Genomic DNA, 19,590 nt, shown 5'->3' on the forward strand with positions numbered 1-19,590 from the left:
ATTCTTCTTAGTTTCAGCAAGGGCCCTTTTGAGGTATGATGGGGTGCTTCTCTCCTTAGGATCTGCTTCTATGTGAAAAAGTGAAGCAGATTTTCAAACAGAAAGTAAAATTAGCACCAGATAAATGGGATAACATTTATATTTTTAGAGAGAATTTAATAGGTATAGGCCCTCTTGTAGCCAATGATTGATAGTAGCTTCATAATGAAGAGCAGGCTCATTTTTTGATATGGTTCTGACTTGTTTCCCAGCTCCAGCTATGGGTGCTATTCCACTGAGTGGATCAGTTAACCAAATCAAGAGCAGTTGGTTTCCCACCATGGCTGTGTACCACTATTGCATTTGTGTGAGCATCACGACAGGTTATTTGCTGCTTAGTAGGTTAGACCATGAGTCACTTGGACAGATATTGGTCATTACCCACCCCCAACTCTCCCATGTAGTATCTTTTGGCACTAGACATGATAACAGTCTGGGGCCTGACTCTCTTCCAGCTTCCAGACATGTCACTCCATGTTGTATGTCAACCACATATGGTATCTTCAGCAGTACAGTCTTACCACTAACCTTTGGTGGGTCATCAAGTACTCTGACAGAAATCTGTTTTCTTTTAGGAAAGCTTTTCAGTCTCTCTGATCAAAAGCTCATTGTGGATGATAACCACCTGCTGGTACTGGGAGTTACAGGTCAGTGCCCAAGAAGAGAAGGAAGAAAAAGATAAGTAATATAAAAGATTTAGAGAGAAGACAGAGAAAGAGAGAGAAGCTGTAGAAGATTAAGGTCAGTCTTCATCATACCTTCTTCAGTGCCTTGTGACTCAGGTGTTCCCTCTAAGGGCTTGGTGAAGGTTCAACCATTTGGTCTGCCTTTTAGGATGTAGAATTTTAAGGTACCATTGCTTTTTGGGTCCAGATTTGTGTCCCCCACCCCCTCCCTTCCCCTGTCAGCATCTTGGGTAGATTCAGGTTAGGTGCTAGATATGTGAGACTATGCAGTGATTATCTTTCTGTGATTGGGTAAGTTCACTGAGAATGATCTGTTCCAGCTTCAACCATTTTTCTTCAAATTTCATTGTGTCATTTTTTTTCTAACTGCCTTGTAGAATTCCATTATGTAGAATCCCAACATTGTTCTACACAGAGATAGGAAAAATGATCTCAAAATTCATATGGAAAGGCAGGAGGCCTTGGATATACAATCATATCCTCAACAAAAGAAATACCTCTGGAGGCATCACCATACCTGATATAAAGCTATATTACAAAGCCAACAAAAGAACCCAATGAAAGAATGGGCTGTGGAACGAAGTAGAGAGTTCTCATCAGAAGAAATACAGCTGATGTATAATCATCTCAAAAAGTATTCTACATCCTTAGTCATCAGAGAAATGCAAATTAAAAATACTTTGGATTCCATATCACTCCTGTCAGAATAGTTACAAATAACAATAAATGTTCACAAGGATGAGAAAAAGGGGCAACCCTCCTACACTGTTGGCTGGAATGTAATATGGTACAGACATTGTGGAAATCAGTGTGGAGGTATTTGAGAGAGCTAAAAAGAGACTGACCATATGATCATATGATAGCACTCCTAGACATATATCCTAATGATCTTCTCACTACCTTAGAATTACTAGCACAATCATGTTTATTTCTGCTCTATTCACTATAGCTAGGAAATGGAACAAGCTTAGCTGTCCCTCAACAGATGAATGGATAATAAAGATGTGGCAAATCTACACAATGGAACTCTATTAAGCCCTAAAGAAAAATGAAATTTGCTGGGAAATGGATGGATCTGGAAAAGATTATACTAAGTGGGATAACCTAGGCCCAGAAAGCCAAACATAATATGTTCTCTCTCTTATGTAGATCCTAGCTACAAATGTTGAGACTTCTTTGTGAGATGGAACCAGAAATTGGTAGCAGAGGCCAGTAAGCTGGAACAAGACTGTAACAGAAGGAGGAGAAGGAAGGATTTTCGGGGATGCTATTGTATATATAAGTAGAAGAACTGATTACAGGGAATGGAATGCCCTAATTGATGCCAGAGGAAGAGACCGAGTCAGAGAAGGGTGGGGGGAGGGTCATTCAAAATTCAAGATATTCTGAATAAGACATATGTAAGCTTACTTCTTTAGATAATGGCACATCCAGAAGCCATTCGTTGCTACTAGAAAATTTTCAGTGCCAGGGATGGGAGTTATTGGCCAGGGATGTCCCTACTCCCTCCAAAACATTACAAGCTTTTGCCAAGCCCCTTTGGTTTCCCAAGAGTAATGGATGGTGCAACCCTATTGCTGAAGACTCCACCCGCGTGGACAGCAAAATCACTGAAAATTCAAGCTGGTGCTGAGGTGTAAACCTTCTCCCTGTAGACTAGCCAACATTAAGCTGGAAAAACCTGCCCTGAATGCAGCCCTATGAGACACAGAAGGCATCATCAGTGAAAACAATAGACACTGGAAGCCTAAAATTTGGCCAGTCAGGCCAAGTGACCTAACGAATGTAATAGCAGCATGTCTGCTCTGGGGGAAACCAACTGCTCTCTAATTGGACTGTAGGCCCACTTTATGGGAGGGAATACATACCTAATCAAAAGACTATGGCAGGAAGGTCATGTGCTTAGGGGTATAAAGCCTACTCTTGTCTGGCTAAAAGCATACATTATTCTCACCAAACTGCCCTGAAGCACTACACTTAATGTTCATATTCATATATTAATGCTACTCTCACTTTTGGTTAAAGAAGCTACCCTTTTCAGATGGTGGTGATCACTGCGATGACCCAAGAGGCAACATAGCAGTGAGAAGAAAGGACGGAGGAGTGCTCAGCACTAACACATCTCTTCCATTGGGGCTGGAGAGATGGCTTAGTGGTTAAGTGCTTGCCTGTGAAGCCTAAGGACCACATTTCGGGGTTCGATTCCCCAGAACCTACGTTAGCCAGATGCACAAGGGGCGCACACATCTGGAGTTCGTTTTCAGTGGCTGGAGGCCCTGGCACACCCATTCTCTCTGTCTCTATCTGCCTCTTTCTCTCTCTGTCTGTCACTCTCAAATAAATAAATAAAAATGAACAAAAAAATTAAAAAATAAAAACATCTCTATCACACCCTCCCAGTATCAGAGTCCATTGAGGAAGAGGTGGATGAAAGAATGTAAGAGCCAAAGGAAGGGTACCATTCCTTACAATGCAACTGCCCAGAAATAAATTGGCCTTGATATCAATGACTTCATAGTGCCTAGCAATACTTTCACAAGATACTCAAAATAGGATAAAAAGATGATGACATAAAAGAGAGACTAACAGAGAAAGGGAGGGCATATGATGTAGAATGGAGTTATGAAGGGGAAAATGAGGGAGGGGATGGAAATATCATAATTTATAGTCTGTAAGTATAGAAGTTGTCAATAAAAAATATTTTTTAAAACTTTAGTCAGTGTGCCCATTCTCTCTCTCTCTATCTATCAGCCTCATTCTCTCTCTGTCTGTCCCTCTTAAATAAATAAATAAAACAGAAAAAAATTAAAAAATAAAAATAAACTTTAGTCAAATAGATATGCAGATCAATGTTTATTATCCCTAATCATCACTTGTAAACCCATATATATATTTCTTTTAAATAGTAAATGATTTGACCCTCAATTTCTCTTTCATATAAAGTTTTCTGTGGACATCTAAGGATATGTTTCCTTTCCTATGTTCTGAAGAAAATGCATTTAAAGAGAATAAAAGAGTAACGATACAGATAAATGATAGATAAATAGATCACAAATGATAAAATATACAGATACCTGGTAAACAAAACTAGTAATTGATATATAAACAGATTTAAGTTATCATAAGAAATTAACACTTCTGTGATCCATGAAATTTCATGTGATTGAAGCCCAAAATATTGAATCCTAGAGGGAGAATGGCATTGTAGTCCATACACAGCAACTTAAAATTTAACTTGGTAAATCTGCTTCTGCCATGGCTAGGATCATACTGCCTTCTGATTCTTAATGTAAAAATGATATTATTCTGCAGAATTCTAGTAAAACAAGCTCACATGAAGTTCAAAATTGAATGTTATTTCCTTTTCTGAGGAAGTAAAGAAATGAATTGTTAGTGTGCTTCACTGCTCAGCACTCAAACCTTAAGAGCTATGAAGGAAGAGAAAGCCAGTCTTAGACAGTATTGCTAGATCTCACTATAAAGCTATCCTAGAAAAGAAACTTAGATGAAAGTTAAATGCAATGTAAAATTTTTAAATAATCCATGGGAGACAAACACTATATACAACTACAGAAACTGGTTAAACAAACCAAAGGGAGGTGTCTTATTGGATCCATTTACAGAAATCTAAGCAAACATTTCAAATCTCATATGTATGAGGAAAGTTGAAACACTTATAAGGTAAGAATTGAAGGAGATGTAATACCACTGAGCTCTTTTCTTTCATATATTAAACTACTAAATTTTAGGAGACATTATTAAATAGCAGTAAGTTATGGTATGTTTCTTTGCTCTCACTTCTTGATACTAGACTTAATTCTAGTTCAAGTTCAGTGATAACTCAAAGAGCTTGCGTTATAAATAAATAAATAAATAAATAAATAAATAAATAAATAAATAAATAAATAAACAAACAATACTTTAAATAATTAACCAGATAAACCTATTTAAAGAGTTATAGATGCTAGATTTATTTTTTTAATTTTTTGTTTATTTTTATTTATTTATTTGAGAGAGACAGAGAAAGAGGCACAGACTTCTAGTTAAAAGATTTGGAAAGTAGAACTTTAATTACAAGGTCTACTATTTTTGGAAAATTAGATATTGAAAATCTTTATTTATTTACTTACTTATTCATATATCTGAGAGATAGAAAAGAAGAGAGAGGAAGAGAGAGAGGATAGGCACACCAGGGTCTCCTAACACTGCAGACAAGCTGGGCCACTATGTGTAGCTGGTTTTACAGGAATATTGGGAAATTGAATCCTGATCAGTAGGCTTTGCAAGTAAGTATCTATAACCACTGAGAAATCTTCCTAACACCTTGTAAATATTTTAATAAATCTTGTTCTAAATAGCAAATGCACTATTTTTGAAATAACAAAATGAAATGCCAAATATTTCACAAGAAATATTAAGCATTTCACCAATAAATATATATTTTTGAAGAAATAGTAAAAAAATCACACATAAAAAAGACAATGTGGGGGCTGAAAAGGCAGCTTAGTGGTTAAGGCACTTGCCTGAGAAGCCTAAAGACACAGGTTTGATTCCCCAGTGCCTGGCGTACCTGGCAGCTCATTCCCCCTCTCTCAAGTAAATAATCTAATTAAATATTTTAAAAACAAACCACCCACTTGCTTTTCATATTATGTATAAATCAAAATGTCTTATAGAATTAAATGATTAAATAAGGCATAGAATATTACTTGTTGATGTATATGTCATAATCTTGTTAAACTTTCAAAAGAAAGATGTTTGTCTATGTCACTCAGTAGTCTGTGAAACTTACCATATCTAACATATCATTTTATTAAGATTAGGTAGTAACATTTCACCCAAAATAGTAAAATGAGAGTAACAAAATACCGATCTATCTATCTATCTATCTATCTATCTATCTATCTATCTATCTATCTTCCTATCATCTATCTATATATCTTTCCTTATATTATTTTCTTATAGTCCTTAATTATTTAAATTATAATTTTTCTCTCTGGGATTACTTTTCAATTTTAATAAATTTATCCAAAAATTAATTAATTTTAAATTTTTAATTGACATACTAATGTGTGTATTTTAATGGTGCCTTTTTGGTAATTTGATAAATGCATTTTGCAGTGTTTAAATAATGTTAAAATATCTTTCTCTTCTGCTATTACTTATTTCTTTATAATAATATTTTCATTGTCTTTTCTTCTAGCATTTTAAAATGTGCAGTACATTGTTATTATCTGTGGTTAATCTATTAAGCCACAGCATACCAGAAGGACATGCTCTTAGGTAAGTGTATCTTCATTTCCATTGGTCAACTTTTTCCTTCCCTTACTCATATTTTCTCTATCCCTAGTATCCACAACTTTATACCCACTTCTGTTAAATAAGGATTATTGGATTGTACAAGGGAGGTCATGCAGTTTGTCATTCTGTGTTTGGCTTACTTAATTTTACACAAGGTTCTGAAGTTCTCTCTAAGTTGTATTTCATCTCCATGTTTAAAAATAGGTCGCTATGGACAGGTACCATATTTTCTTGATCTATTCATCAGTTGATGGTCACAATTTATTTCTGCTTCTTGACTATTATGAAAATTATCCTAATGAACATAAGACAGCAAATGTCTCTAAATTATTTTAAAAATCACACACAGCTGTGGACATAGGGGTACACATCTCTGTTCATAGCTCTTGAGAGGCTGAAATTGAGGCCAGACTATACTGATTTAGTAAGACTTAAAAAAAAAAAAAATTAGAAGCTTGGCATTGTGGCACATGTCTTTAATTCCAGTACTTGGGAAGCTGTTAGGAGGATCACTGTGAGTTTGAGGCCACCCAGAGACTACATAGTTAATTCCAGGTCAGCCTGGATTAACATGAGACACTACCTTGAAAAAACAAGAACAAAACAAAACAAAAAAAGACAGAAAGAAAAATTCAAATGAACACAAAATTCATATTGAGTAGAATCTGAAACCTTTTATTTGGTATCTATAACTAAGTAATATAAACTGGACTATGTGAAACTGTCAATACAAATATATCAGCCAAGTGAAGACTGTTTTTAATGTTATTTTCAATGATTAGGGAGTAAAGCGCTTTATTATTCTTTCCTCATTACTCCGTTGATAGCAACAGCATGAATCTGTCTGTATGGAATTATAAAAAAGATGCAAGCACTTTCTATGAACTTACAAATTACAAATTTCCTACAAAATTTACTTACTAAAATTTTTCTTAGTGATGATGGCATGCAGATTTTACCAAAGAATTAAACATTTAATCTGACATAATCAGGAATCCTTAACAATATGTATTAACAGAAATAATATTGGAGATAAACAGTCTATATATGGTTTTAGGTTATATCTATAAACATATCATAAATAGAAAGTCTTCAAATTTAATCTAAATACATTTTGCCAATTCCTTTAATTACTTTTTCAAGACATCATGATAACTTTCTTAACTTTTAATTACATATGTAATCATATATTCATGTTTATCACAGTGCATGAGTAGAAGTTACAGGACAATCTTGGGGCTGTGATTCTCTCTTGCCATCTTTTTTTTTTTTTTTTTTTTTTTTTTAAGATGAGGTCTTTCTTGTTTTAGTTTAGTCAATGGGAATGGATACCAGTCAAGTTGGCTCTTTAGCTTTGAGATTCTCCTGGTGCACTTCATTGCCATAGGCAAATATTGATTACAGACAAATGTGCCACTTTGTACCTGCCTTTACAGTGATGGTGGGAATCAAACTCAAGCCAGCAGATTGTGGGACAAGTGGTTTTAGCCATTGAACTATCTTCTTAGCCTCGTAAAATTTAGTGAATTCCAAAACTAAATCTGTTTTTCATGAAAATTAATAAACACAAAAATTCTCAAAATATGGAGCCTCTGCTTTGTGAAGGTGTAACTATCTGCACAACACCACAGACAGAAAACGTGTTGTTTCATAGCCAGATAGTTACATGAATGACTAACTAAGCTTAACATAAAATGCTTTGTTTTAATGAAGGCAACCTCTAATGGATGGAAAAAATCATGTTTCATCCTGCCTGAAATAGTAAATTATACTTTATATTTGACAAAAATGAATATTTAATATTAGAAATATGCAAAATACTAGTCATCTAAAACCGTATTTAAATTTTATAAGTATAATTAGATAATAGACATATAGATTGATAGGTAGTAGGTAGAACAGCATATAGACTTGTAGAAAGAAAAGGAACATATATAAATTTAAGCCATGAAAAATATGTATCCAAAAAAGTCTCAGAATATTTTTGTTTATTTCTTAAATTCCAAAGTTGTGTAAATCATGGCTGGAGAGCTGGCTCAGTGGTTAAAGGTGCTTGTTTGCAAAGCCTAATGGACTGGCATCGATACCCTAGAACCCACATAAAGCCATATTCCAAAGGTGGTGGAAAGCTGTGTGAAGAATCAGATGTCAGCACCAAATAAAAACTGAATTTTTCCTTTAAAAGGGATCACTTTCCAAGGATAGAAAAGCAACTGAATAACTACTAAATATATAAGTAAAGTCGAATTTCCCCCAGGAATGTGTGGACTTTCACACTGTACTTTCCCGTCCCACTGACACACTGGAAGCACGGGTCTGATGCAGCTGTCATTTCACCTGCATGGCGTGGGTGCCACTTACCTCAGGAAAACATGGGAACTGTTCTCACCATAGCTGTGCCGAGGACAAACTGCCTTTTCTCTGTCTTTCTTTTCATTTTTTACAAGATAAATGGAGCAGGTGTAGAGGAATTAATGAAGCAAGTGTCAAATTGCAGGGGTCATTGGTGTGTTGAGAGCTATAAATTAGCTAGGTCCAGTGGGAAATTACCCTGTACTTCTATTGAGATTCTGCCATATCTAAATTCAAGTTCAAGACAAGAAAAAGAAAAGCAATCTGAAAGTAAAGAGGAAAACCACTAGTTGTGTTATGTTTGAAATAATTCTAGGCAAAAAAACCACATGCAGATTATGACTAGACTGTAGAGGGAAATCAATCAATACAATGACACTTCTTAAAACTTAAATTATTCTATAGGAAAAAAATAAGGTTTGTGTTTTACTAAATATATACATATATTTAATATACACATAAAAGCAGCTGAAATCCCACTGGGAATACAACGTAAGCTAGTGTTTGCAAACGTACTTATTTGTTAAGCTTAGCCTAAATCTAATACTTTTCAAGAAATTATGATAGCAGAGGAGTGAGGATGTGAGGAAATTTTAATTAACATATGAGTTACATTATTGTGTCATACTGTTCTCATTGTTAAATGGTACATTAAAGGGGATTACAAAATAATTTAAACAAAGTTATGACAGTAGTCTAAAAGTTACAAATTCTCTCTGGAAAATTGAAATATATCTGAAATTTTTATTTGTAAGAATATGTAGTGATAAATAAGCAAACAACAAAATTTAATGCAGACATGTTAAAAAAAAATGACTCACACAGGGCTGGAGAGATGGCTTAGTGTTTAAGCACTTGCCTGTGAAGCCTAAGGACCCCGGTTCGAGGCTCGGTTCCCCCAGGTCCCACGTTAGCCAGATGTACAAGGGGGCACACGCGTCTGGAGTTCGTTTGCAGAGGCTGGAAGCCCTGGCCCATTCTCTCTCTCTCCCTCTATCTGTCTTTCTCTCTATGTCTGTTGCTCTCAAATAAATAAATAAATAAATTTAAAAAAATAAAAGAATGAAGATGATCCAAATACATTAAGTATATGTGTGAAAATGTCATAAATAAATCAATTTATAAAAAAAAAAATGACTCACACAGATGCGTTCTCCACTATGAGCATCTGGTTTTTCATGAGAAGTGGGAAAAGGAATCAGGGTCACTATGCTTTGTAGGCAGAGTCTTAACTACTTAGCCATCTCTCCAACCTTCTTAATTTAATTGCTAAGTCTTAGGTAAAATAAAAGAAGGTTTCAGCTTGAGGGGGAATTGGTTTTTAAATAACCTCCACTCTGGTACAGACTCTAGCTTCCATATTATACTCCATGACTCTATCCAGCCAGAAGTAGCTAATGGACAACCATCATGCCCTATCCTCTAACAGTGGTAAGGGTTTCTTTTCAGGATAGGAAGGAGTGTTGGGCAATTAGTTAGGTAGCTTTCTTTTTTTTTTCAGGTAGCTAATTAAAGGACCCAAAGAGATGTCACATTATACCTGCATGCTTCAGCAGAACCAGAGTACAGCATCTGATCAATTCTTTAGCCCCCTACTCAGTTAAGCTGCCCTCTTCCTAAGCCATCCCCCTGAGCCCAAAAAAATCAGCTCTCTCTCAGACTCACTTGGCCCGGGGGTAAGGCCCAGTATAGTGACATCATAAATAGATGCTTACCAGGTGGATATGACATCTTATTGGCTGTTCATTTGAACCTCCAGGTCTCTGCTCTCAGGAGCTCCACTCATTTCAGCCCTGTGCTGAAATGGGGCAGGGGACCCCTACTCACACGTGGATCCTCTACTCCTTGTTTGCTACATGACAAGAGCTCTCTCTACTTCCTTCTCTTAATTTAACAAAGCCTCTCTAAGTCTTACTATCTGGTATATTGATTTTAATTCTTTAAATTCATAAGACAAGGATCCAGGGACTCCACAAATTTATTAGTGCACTGGAGTAAATTGGTGTATTGGCAAGGAACACCCAGCCTCCCATTACAAGGCCATGCAAATCTCCCATATTGTCAGAAACACTGAAATAATACTAAATACAAGAGGAAATAAAGGATGATTTAGGTCATATGGATCCTGTTATATATTTTAATTCCAGCCCTTGATGAACTGGATGACAGGAAATAACTTTGCCTGAAAGATTCCTTTATTCTATATCATGTTTTAAGTATGATAAATAAAAAGTTTGATAATTCTGATGTCATGAAATACCTTAATTGTTGGAACAAGTGGGCTGGCTCAGCGACAGTGTGTTCTAAGCCAGCACAGGCACTGGGTTCAATTCCAACATCAAGTACTAACAGAACAATAACAATATCAAAGTAACCCTTAATTTAAAAGTAGACATCTGTGATGTAAATAGCATGGTATGTATTCCACTATTTCTGCACTATTTGTACAAGTAGTAACTCCAAAATATGTTCTCTGAGAAATTTTTACATGGCCCTGTATAGATCTTCATGATAACTTTGAGCATTTGCTCAGGAAAACTCTACTGAATGATGTTTGGCAAAGTAGTAGATCTGAAACAGTTGATATTCTTAAAAAATATTTTTTGAATGTCAAAAGATGGTCTCGAGAGATGGTTTAGAAGTTAAGACACTTGCCTGCAATGCCAAAGGAGCCAGGCTCATTTCCCCAGTACCCACACAAAGCCAGATGCACAAAGTTTGTTTGCAGTGGCTAGAGGCCCGGGTGTACCCATATTCATATTCTCTCTCTTTCTCCTTTTACTTACTTATTCATTTAAAGTAAGTGAAAGAGGGAGGGAGGGAGAGAGAGACAGACAGAGAGAGAGAGAGAGAGAGAGAGAGAGAGACAAAAAGAATGGGCTCACCAGGGCTTCTTGCTACTGCAAAGGAACTCCAGATGCATGTGCCAACTTGTGCATCTGGATTACTGGGGAATCAACCAAAGTCCTTTGGATTTGCAGACAAGTGCCTTAACCACTAAGCCATCTCCCCAGCCCCTCTTCTTTCTAATAAATAAATAAAATTTTAGAAAAAATGAAAAACAAAAGTGTCAGAAGGACATTTGTTATTATTCTACAAATATATTAAAAGACATTGAAACAAAATAGTAACTAATATATTTTTCCTATAGTTTTCATGATGTAAGATAAATTTTAAATAAGAATCTCAATAGTATAAAGTTATTTTGGTGATCTGAACCAACCTATGCAAATTCTAAAACCTGCTGATTTAGGTTTATAACAGTGTCCATGGTTTATTTCATGGTCTGCATTGTTCCAAATTCAAATATATTTTTCTATTATTTTTATCTAAAATTGAAGGTATCCAAGCAGCAACACTCTTGATAATGAATAATCCCTGGGAGAATTTTACTGATTATGTTCTGCTTTAATAAGATGTGATATACCAGGATTTCAGTTCTATATTATTTTCATGATGAAGAAAATGTCCTTATTCAGTGAAGCATAAAATATTTAGTATCCTCTTAAATTCATAGATTCCTATTGAGATATAAATGAATTGGATCTGGCCTTAGAGGATTAATATTTATGTGTTTAATTTGTTATGAGTGTGCTCTTTATTAATTTCTTATTTTCTAGCACTCTTCATGAATGCTAAGTTGACAACTTTTATCTTAATAACATCTATAGCTGCTAATGTCTGATAGGTTAAGATAGAGAATTATTAAGAAATAACCTATGAAAAGGATTTCTCAAAGTTTATTCTCAGGCAATCATAAACCTTCAGCAAATTAGCTGCCTATAGATAGAAAAAATAAGATGGAAGAAAAACTGCATGGAAGTTAGATATATTTTTCCTGGAAAATAGCTAAAATATTCTAATTTGCTAATGGTTATTGGAAATAAAATATTGAAAATTCATTATTTAACATTATTTATGTTTATTTGAAATATAGTGTTACATGTTACAGTATAAATTTGTATAAATTCTAATGCAATTCTTAAAACTAGAAAAATATGTTTGTGGAAAATGCATAAAAATAGTATATATCATTAAAATCCTGAAGTATTATGTGATTAGTAGAAGATATGATTCCTTAATACTTATATTTAATTTATTAACCATTATGGAGACAATTTTATCCAGAGCTGATAACTGATTTATAACACTAAGAAAGTAATAAACGTATGTATAGACAGATTTATTTTTCTAGGTTTGTGTGTGTCTGTATGTATTCATGAACACCTGTAGAATATCAATTAGTCATAAAGACCTCTGAAGTCTATTTTCCTTTTGCTTGGAAATACCATGGTGAAGTTTGGGCACATATACATTTAACTTTCTGGGTGATTCTAGTTCTCAAAAAGCTTGAGAGCTAACAATATATACCTAAGACAAGATAACCAATGTCAAACATACACTGAGAAAGAGTGTTTTAGAAATTCTGCACAGTAAGAATGCCTATAGTATTAATGAGATGTTATATAAAAACTAAAATAAAAAAGACTGCATAAACAAAGGAGCCAGAGGGAGTGCTTGGTGTGTAAGCAGGGCCCACATGACATACAATATTTGCCACTCATCAAAAACTAGTTTGCAGTACTTTATATAATTATTTTGGTAATAGGTTCATATACATGAAATATAATATACATATATTAAAAATAATTTAATATAATATAAAATCTATAATCATCACTATTCCATTCCATATTAAGACTTATTTAATGCTTGAAAACTAAGTCAAGGATGAGGCTCAGCTGATGAGCTCTTTGAGATCACAAGAGAAGCCCTGGAATTGAATTTCGACATTTTCAAAGAAATTCCAGCTGGGCATGGTGTCACATGCCTCTAATCCTACCATTTGAGAGGCAGAAGTCAGAGGATTGCTGTGAGTTCCAGGTCAGCCTGATACAACAGAGTGAATTCCAGGTCAACTTGTGCTAGAACAAGACCCAAACTTGAAACCATCCTACCCCCACAAGGCCCCTCCCCACAAAAAAGAAAGAAACCCAGTTCCAGATCCAATCCCTCCATTGGCCCTGTAAACCAGAGATATTCTTTTTGATTGGTTTATTACGGACCATTTGTCAAAATGAGACAATATAATATGTAGACTTAGATGTCTGGCCTCTTTTATGTAACTTCATGTTTTCAGGGTTTTTGCATGTGGTAGAGAGAGTGATGAAAGTCTTCTCATCAATGATACCTTTCCAATTCCATCACTTACAGTATAACCTGTCTGTTGAGAAAACACTGGAACACTTGATGTAATTAGTACTGGATAAGTCATGTCTACCAAATCCACCAAGGCCCAGGAATCCATGCAAGGGAAGTGGTGGATTAAATATGAGTGCTGCTATCTAGAGAAACTTCTTCCTTAAAAGTAATTTGTTCTATTTATTTATATGAGATAGAGCAAGAGAGATAAAGAGGCAACAACAGAGGGAAAGAAAGAGAGAGAGGGAGGGAAAGGGATAGAGAATGGGTGTGCCAGGGCCTACCAGCCACAGCAAGCAAACTCCAGATGCATGAACCATCTTGTACATCTGGCTTATGTGGGGTCTGGGGAATTGAACATGGATCTTTAGGCTTTTCAGGCCAACATCTTAATTGCTAAACTATCTCTCCAGCCCCACGAGAAACTTCTTAATGGAGATAGTGGTATATGCTAAGAAGAACCAAAGAATAAAAACTCATCAAAATAGAATATGAGGGTGCCAAGAGCTCAACATTAAAGGAGACTTCTACTGTGTCTCCAAGGCTCAAGTAGTACAGGAGAAAAGGAGAGTGGCAAAAATTTTAAGACCCACTGGCAGGAATGTGTAGTGTGACAATTGTCCCCCAACAGGAAACAACTCATGCACTCATGACCTCACAGTAATTATCCACACTAAAGTGAGGAGGGCCTTCAGGGGAATGTATGTGGGGGACAGGGGTCAAAATAACCTGATAGTAATAAGACCAACTTACAGTATGTTCATGTATTAATATCCTTCATTCTAAAATCCCTTTTCTAAAAATTACTCTAATTTATTTTCATGGACTTTACAACACTTATGGGGTGAGCAAATACAATATAAATAAATGAATGAATGAATAAATGAACAAATTAATTAATCAACCAATAAATAATAACCAAGTGCAGTATACAATAGGAAATAAATATTGGAAATACTTGCATGGCATGTTTTAGATTAGATTTATATCTATTCACATTAACATTTGGAAATTCCTGTGGTTAATTTGCTTCTTTCCATGTTTTCTTTCTGTTTAAAACCCTTAGTGCATATTGTATCTACCCTTGAGCACAGCATTTCACATTAAACAGATACTTAAGCAGAACAACTGAGAAAAGGATTTCTAGGTTTCCAGTGTCTTTAAATCAATTGCTTAATCTGCCAATCATGGGGTGTTTGAATGTGTGCTTGTGAATTAATCCAGAAAGACAGGGACATCTAAGTGAAAAAGAAGCAGCAGTTTTTGAAGAACATTAGGCTGCATGAAAAATGAGGCAAAATTGAATTCATTTTTTAAAGGTGAAAAAATTATGATGGCATGATGTCTATATTAATTCCTGTTCTTGTCACTAGGACAAAATACCTGACAAAATAACTTAAGAAATTAAGCCATTATGTAGACCCTTAGTTTGAGGAGCCTGTCCATCATGGTGAGAGAAGCAAGGGGTCAGAATGGTAGGTGTCCACATGATATCAAGAAGTAGAGAGGAATGAATGTTGGAGTTCCACTTTCCCTTCTGCTTGTTCATTTAGCATGGGACCCTAACCAATGGAATGCAGCTACCCACATAGAGGATGGTATCCAGAGCTTGCTCTTCTAGGTGATTCTAAATCCAGTGAAGTTAACAATCAAGATTAACTGCCAGAGTGTCAGGCCCTAATGTGAGCTAAGAGCATCTCTTCTGTTCTTTTAGTGTGCAGGTACCTGGGCCCTGACTCAGGGATTGTCATGTGATTCAAAGTAGAAGTGGATGGATTTATATCACTACAGTCATATAAATAATGCAAGAGATTCCTTTCAACTTCTGAACTACCAAAAGTAAAGATTTGGAGTCATTCAGTAAGAATTGAAGGATATCTTAAGGGGAGAGTAAGTGATTTGACTTGCTCATTTCTCTTAACTGGGTGGAAGACTCTGTAGTATACGGGTTCCACTGGAAATCATACTTTCCTGAATAGACCTTAGGCTGATATGTGAAATCATCTAAATCACAGTATTCTTAGTAAAGGCCTCAAAACATGTAACTGACTTCTAAAAAGTGTTGGAAAGAAAATGCACAAATTACTTAGCCAAGGGATGGCTTTTCTCATAGTCTTTTTCTTGCTAATAGATTAAGTGTTTTCCACATATGTATGCCTGGCTCCAACAGAGACACCATTTAGGGAAGTCATGGTGGCAGTACAAGGTGCCGGTACGCTCTGCTCTGTCAGCATTACCCTTCACATACTGAATCATCAGACACTCAGTGGAGTTCAAATGCAAGGACACCACATCCAAAGAACATGTGTGGTTATTAAAGCAAATCCAGAAGATTTCTATTGCAAAATACAAATATCAGTATTTTAATGTTTGAACAACTTCCCATATTGATAAAGACCAGTCAAGAATTCATTATGTAGATGCTTGGTGATGGGGATATTGTCCCTTTCCAGAGATATGTGTTAGGGGGGTAACTGTTGATGGTCCACATAAAAACGCTAAAGAGAAACCATGTTCCATTGATGGAAAAAATCAGAATAATAGAAGGTATAAATATATTTTCTTTGCTAGAGTTCTGTTTACATGAAGACTCTAATTAAGACAAATGCACCTACTATCTATGATAAAGGATATATATCACAGGACAAACTCAGAAATAAGTGGCATATTTTTCTAATTTTGAGGTATTGACGAGGTATTGAAATGAATTCTGATGTCCCAATGTTTAGTGAATGTAAGCTGTGTTTAAATTGGTAAAGAAAACATGGCATTCTGGCATTATTCAAGCACACAGGTATAAAGATGTGTATTTTCTCCATTTTATTTATTTTTATATGAAAAAATGGCAAATAGTTATAAGAAAATATGTTTTTGAAACCTTATAATTCAATTTTTTAATTTTTTTTATTAATTAGTTTTGTATTCAGCAAATACAATCACTTTGGTAACATTATTAGGCTCATCTGTGACCTACCCCCTCCCTATTGGCCCCTCCTTGTTGAGGTATATGGGTCATGCATTGTGGAGTTAGCCCACAGTTATGGGTAAGATAAATGTCTCTGCATATCATCACCCAACATGTGGCTCTGACATTCTTTTTACCCCCTCTTCCTCAAAACTTCCCTGAGCCATGTTGGGTTCATTTGTGGTCTGCTTAAGTGATGAGGTGTTGGGGGCCTCTGAGGTTCTGGCTCTCTGATTTGGTAGGAGTTGATTTTTCTCTATGTTGGTCTCCTTCCCCCTTGTGCTGGTATCCGGTTCATCAGGAAACAGTACCCTTGCTTGTTTCCCCAATTTTTCTTAGTTTCAGTCGGGACCCTTTTGAGGTATGATGGGGTAGCTCTCTCCTTAGGATCTACATCTATTTGAAAAAGAGAAGCAGATTCTCCAACAGTTAGCACCAGGACAAATGAGATAACCCTTACTTTTTTTTTTTTTAATACAGAATTTAATAGGTGTAGACCCTCTTACAGCCCATGATTGATGGTAGCTTGATATTGGAGAGTGTGCTTATGTTTGGATACGGTTCTGATTTGTTTCCCAGATCCAGCTATGGGTGCCATACCACTGAGGGGACCAGTTAGTCAAATCAAGAGCAATTGGTTCCCCCACCCCCATGGCTGTGTGCCACTATTGCACTTGTGTGGGCATCACAACAGGTTATCTGCTGCTAAGTAGGTTAGACCACCAGTTGCTTGGGCAGATATTGGTCATTTTCCCCAAGTCACCCATGTAGCACCTTCTGGCACTAGATGCACTGACTTACTGGGGACTGACTCTCTTCTAGCTTCCAGCCATGCCATTCCATTTTACGTGTCAACTGCATATGGTGTCTTCAGTAGTAGGGTTTTACCACTAACCTTTAGTGGGTCATCAAGTACTCTGACAGAAATCTGTCTTTTAGGAAACCTTGTAGGTCTCTCTGATCAAAAGCTCATTGTGGATTATAGCCCCATGCTGATACTGGGAGTTATAGGTTAGTGCCCACTAAGAAAATGAGGAAAAAGATAACTAATATACAAGAGTTAGAGAGAAGAGAGAGAGAGAGAGAGAGGGAGGGAAGATGTAGAAGATTTAGGTTAGTCTTGATCCTATCCTCTCTAGTGTCTTGTGGTTCACGTGTTCCCTGTAATGACCTGGTGAAGGTTCAGCCATTTGGTCTGCCTTTTAGGAAGTACAATTTTATGGTACCATTGCCGTTTGGGTCTAGATTTGGAAACCTTATAATTTAAAAAAACGAGAAGCAACAGATTAAATTAATAACAGCAAAGTATTTGAGAGATATGTAGAAAATATTTCTCAGACTATGTTTTCTCATAATAAAACAACAGCTGCTTTAATTCTGAATGTCTTCACATTTTAACAGGATTTTTAATCTCTGTATGTCATTTGCAGTTCTTGAACATATTACATTTCTTTTAGCTATTATATTTCCATAGTTATTTCAAGTCATCTAATTGATCTATTTTTCATTATATACTAAATCAAAGGGTATGAGAGTCATTAGTAGTTTTTTCTCAATTTTAACATTACAAATGACATAAGAGGACTTGCCTGATTTTTGGAGAACACATTACAATATAATAGAATTTTCAATATTTGAAAAATATTATAGCTTAATCTACTAAAAATTGAAGAAAAAAAAACCCTGCAAGGAACATGAGTATTAATATCAACAGGAAATTTCCTGGATTTTTAGCAGGTATCTGCTTTGGAATTTTCAGTCAAATAAGTAATTTCTCTAGGTAAAATAGTGAAGTTATAGAGTATTTCTAACATGTTTTACATTATAAATTAATTAATTTTACATGCTCAAATATTTCAAGTTAAAATAGTTATACTGAGAATAAAATAATATAAATAACAAAATAAAACTTTTTTCATTGGTTTTTTATAAACTTCACATTTGCATGTATAATGAGATTCATTGTTTGACCAGACCTTCTAAATGTCTTGTTGATTTCTTTGTTACATTGTTGACCTCATAACCCAATGAATCAGTGGAAGAGCCTAGACACTACTCTTCCTTTTTAGCACTTTTTTTCTTTAAGAAAAAAAAAAAAAAAAAAACGGGCTGGAGAGATGGCTTAGCGGTTAAGCGCTTGCCTGTGAAGCCTAAGGACCCCAGTTCGAGGCTCAGTTCCCCAGGTCCCACGTTAGCCAGATGCACAAGGGGGCACACGCATCTGGAGTTCGTTTGCAGAGGCTGAAAGCCCTGGCGCGCCCATTCTCTCTCTCTCCCTCTATCTGTCTTTCTCTCTACGTATCTGTCGCTCTCAAATAAATAAATAATTAATTAAAAAAAACAATTAGCACTTTATTCAGAGAGATAATTTTATAGCATCTACTTATCTTATTCTCAAATATCACATAGTCTTCTCATTCTTCTGCCCAACCCATCATATCCATATTAACCATCATGAGCAAAATTTGAATCCTTATCAGTTCCATAATGTTTCACTTCCCACACTGCCTTATTTTTCAAGTAAATAATATTCTATTTTCCAGGTTCCTCAGTCCAAGTATGTTACATTCATCATTAAATACTTTCTCCTCCATCACATGTTGTCTCTCCAAGAATTCGGTATGTACTTTTACAGATCTCACCTTTAATTCCATTTTCATCGGCCTGAAGACTGCCTAACCCCTCCATTATGTCTCATGCATGGCTGCTGTAGAAATTACCTAGCATCTCCTAGTCACTCCTTTCTTCTCTTTTCTCTTCACTTAGCCATCTCACTGCACCAACAGGAAACGTTTAAAGTGATCTCACTCACTTTTTCATAACCCTATCCATCATGAAGATTTAGAGTAACATACTCTTTCAAAAATATCCATTTGAGCATTCCTCAATTATCAGACACTTTTCTGTACTCTGCTGAGGCTTTCTACCCTGACTCCTCCCTCATACCCCATTTAACTTTTTCTTCTTTCATTTGTTATTGTCCTTAGATTTTAGAAAAAAATGATGTGTGTGTGTGTACATGTCGACATCTGTGTGGAGGACAGA

The 19,590-nt window shown here is 35.6% G+C and overlaps 1 pseudogene; it reads right to left on the reverse strand.

Annotated features, from left to right (window-relative positions):
• LOC101614756 overlaps positions 1-19,233 on the reverse strand; it is a 61,255-nt pseudogene extending 42,022 nt beyond the window's left edge.
• Between the last annotated feature and the right edge of the window lie 357 nt (positions 19,234-19,590).

Source organism: Jaculus jaculus, chromosome 5, assembly GCF_020740685.1.
Source record: "Jaculus jaculus isolate mJacJac1 chromosome 5, mJacJac1.mat.Y.cur, whole genome shotgun sequence".
NCBI classification, from domain to species: domain Eukaryota; kingdom Metazoa; phylum Chordata; class Mammalia; order Rodentia; family Dipodidae; genus Jaculus; species Jaculus jaculus.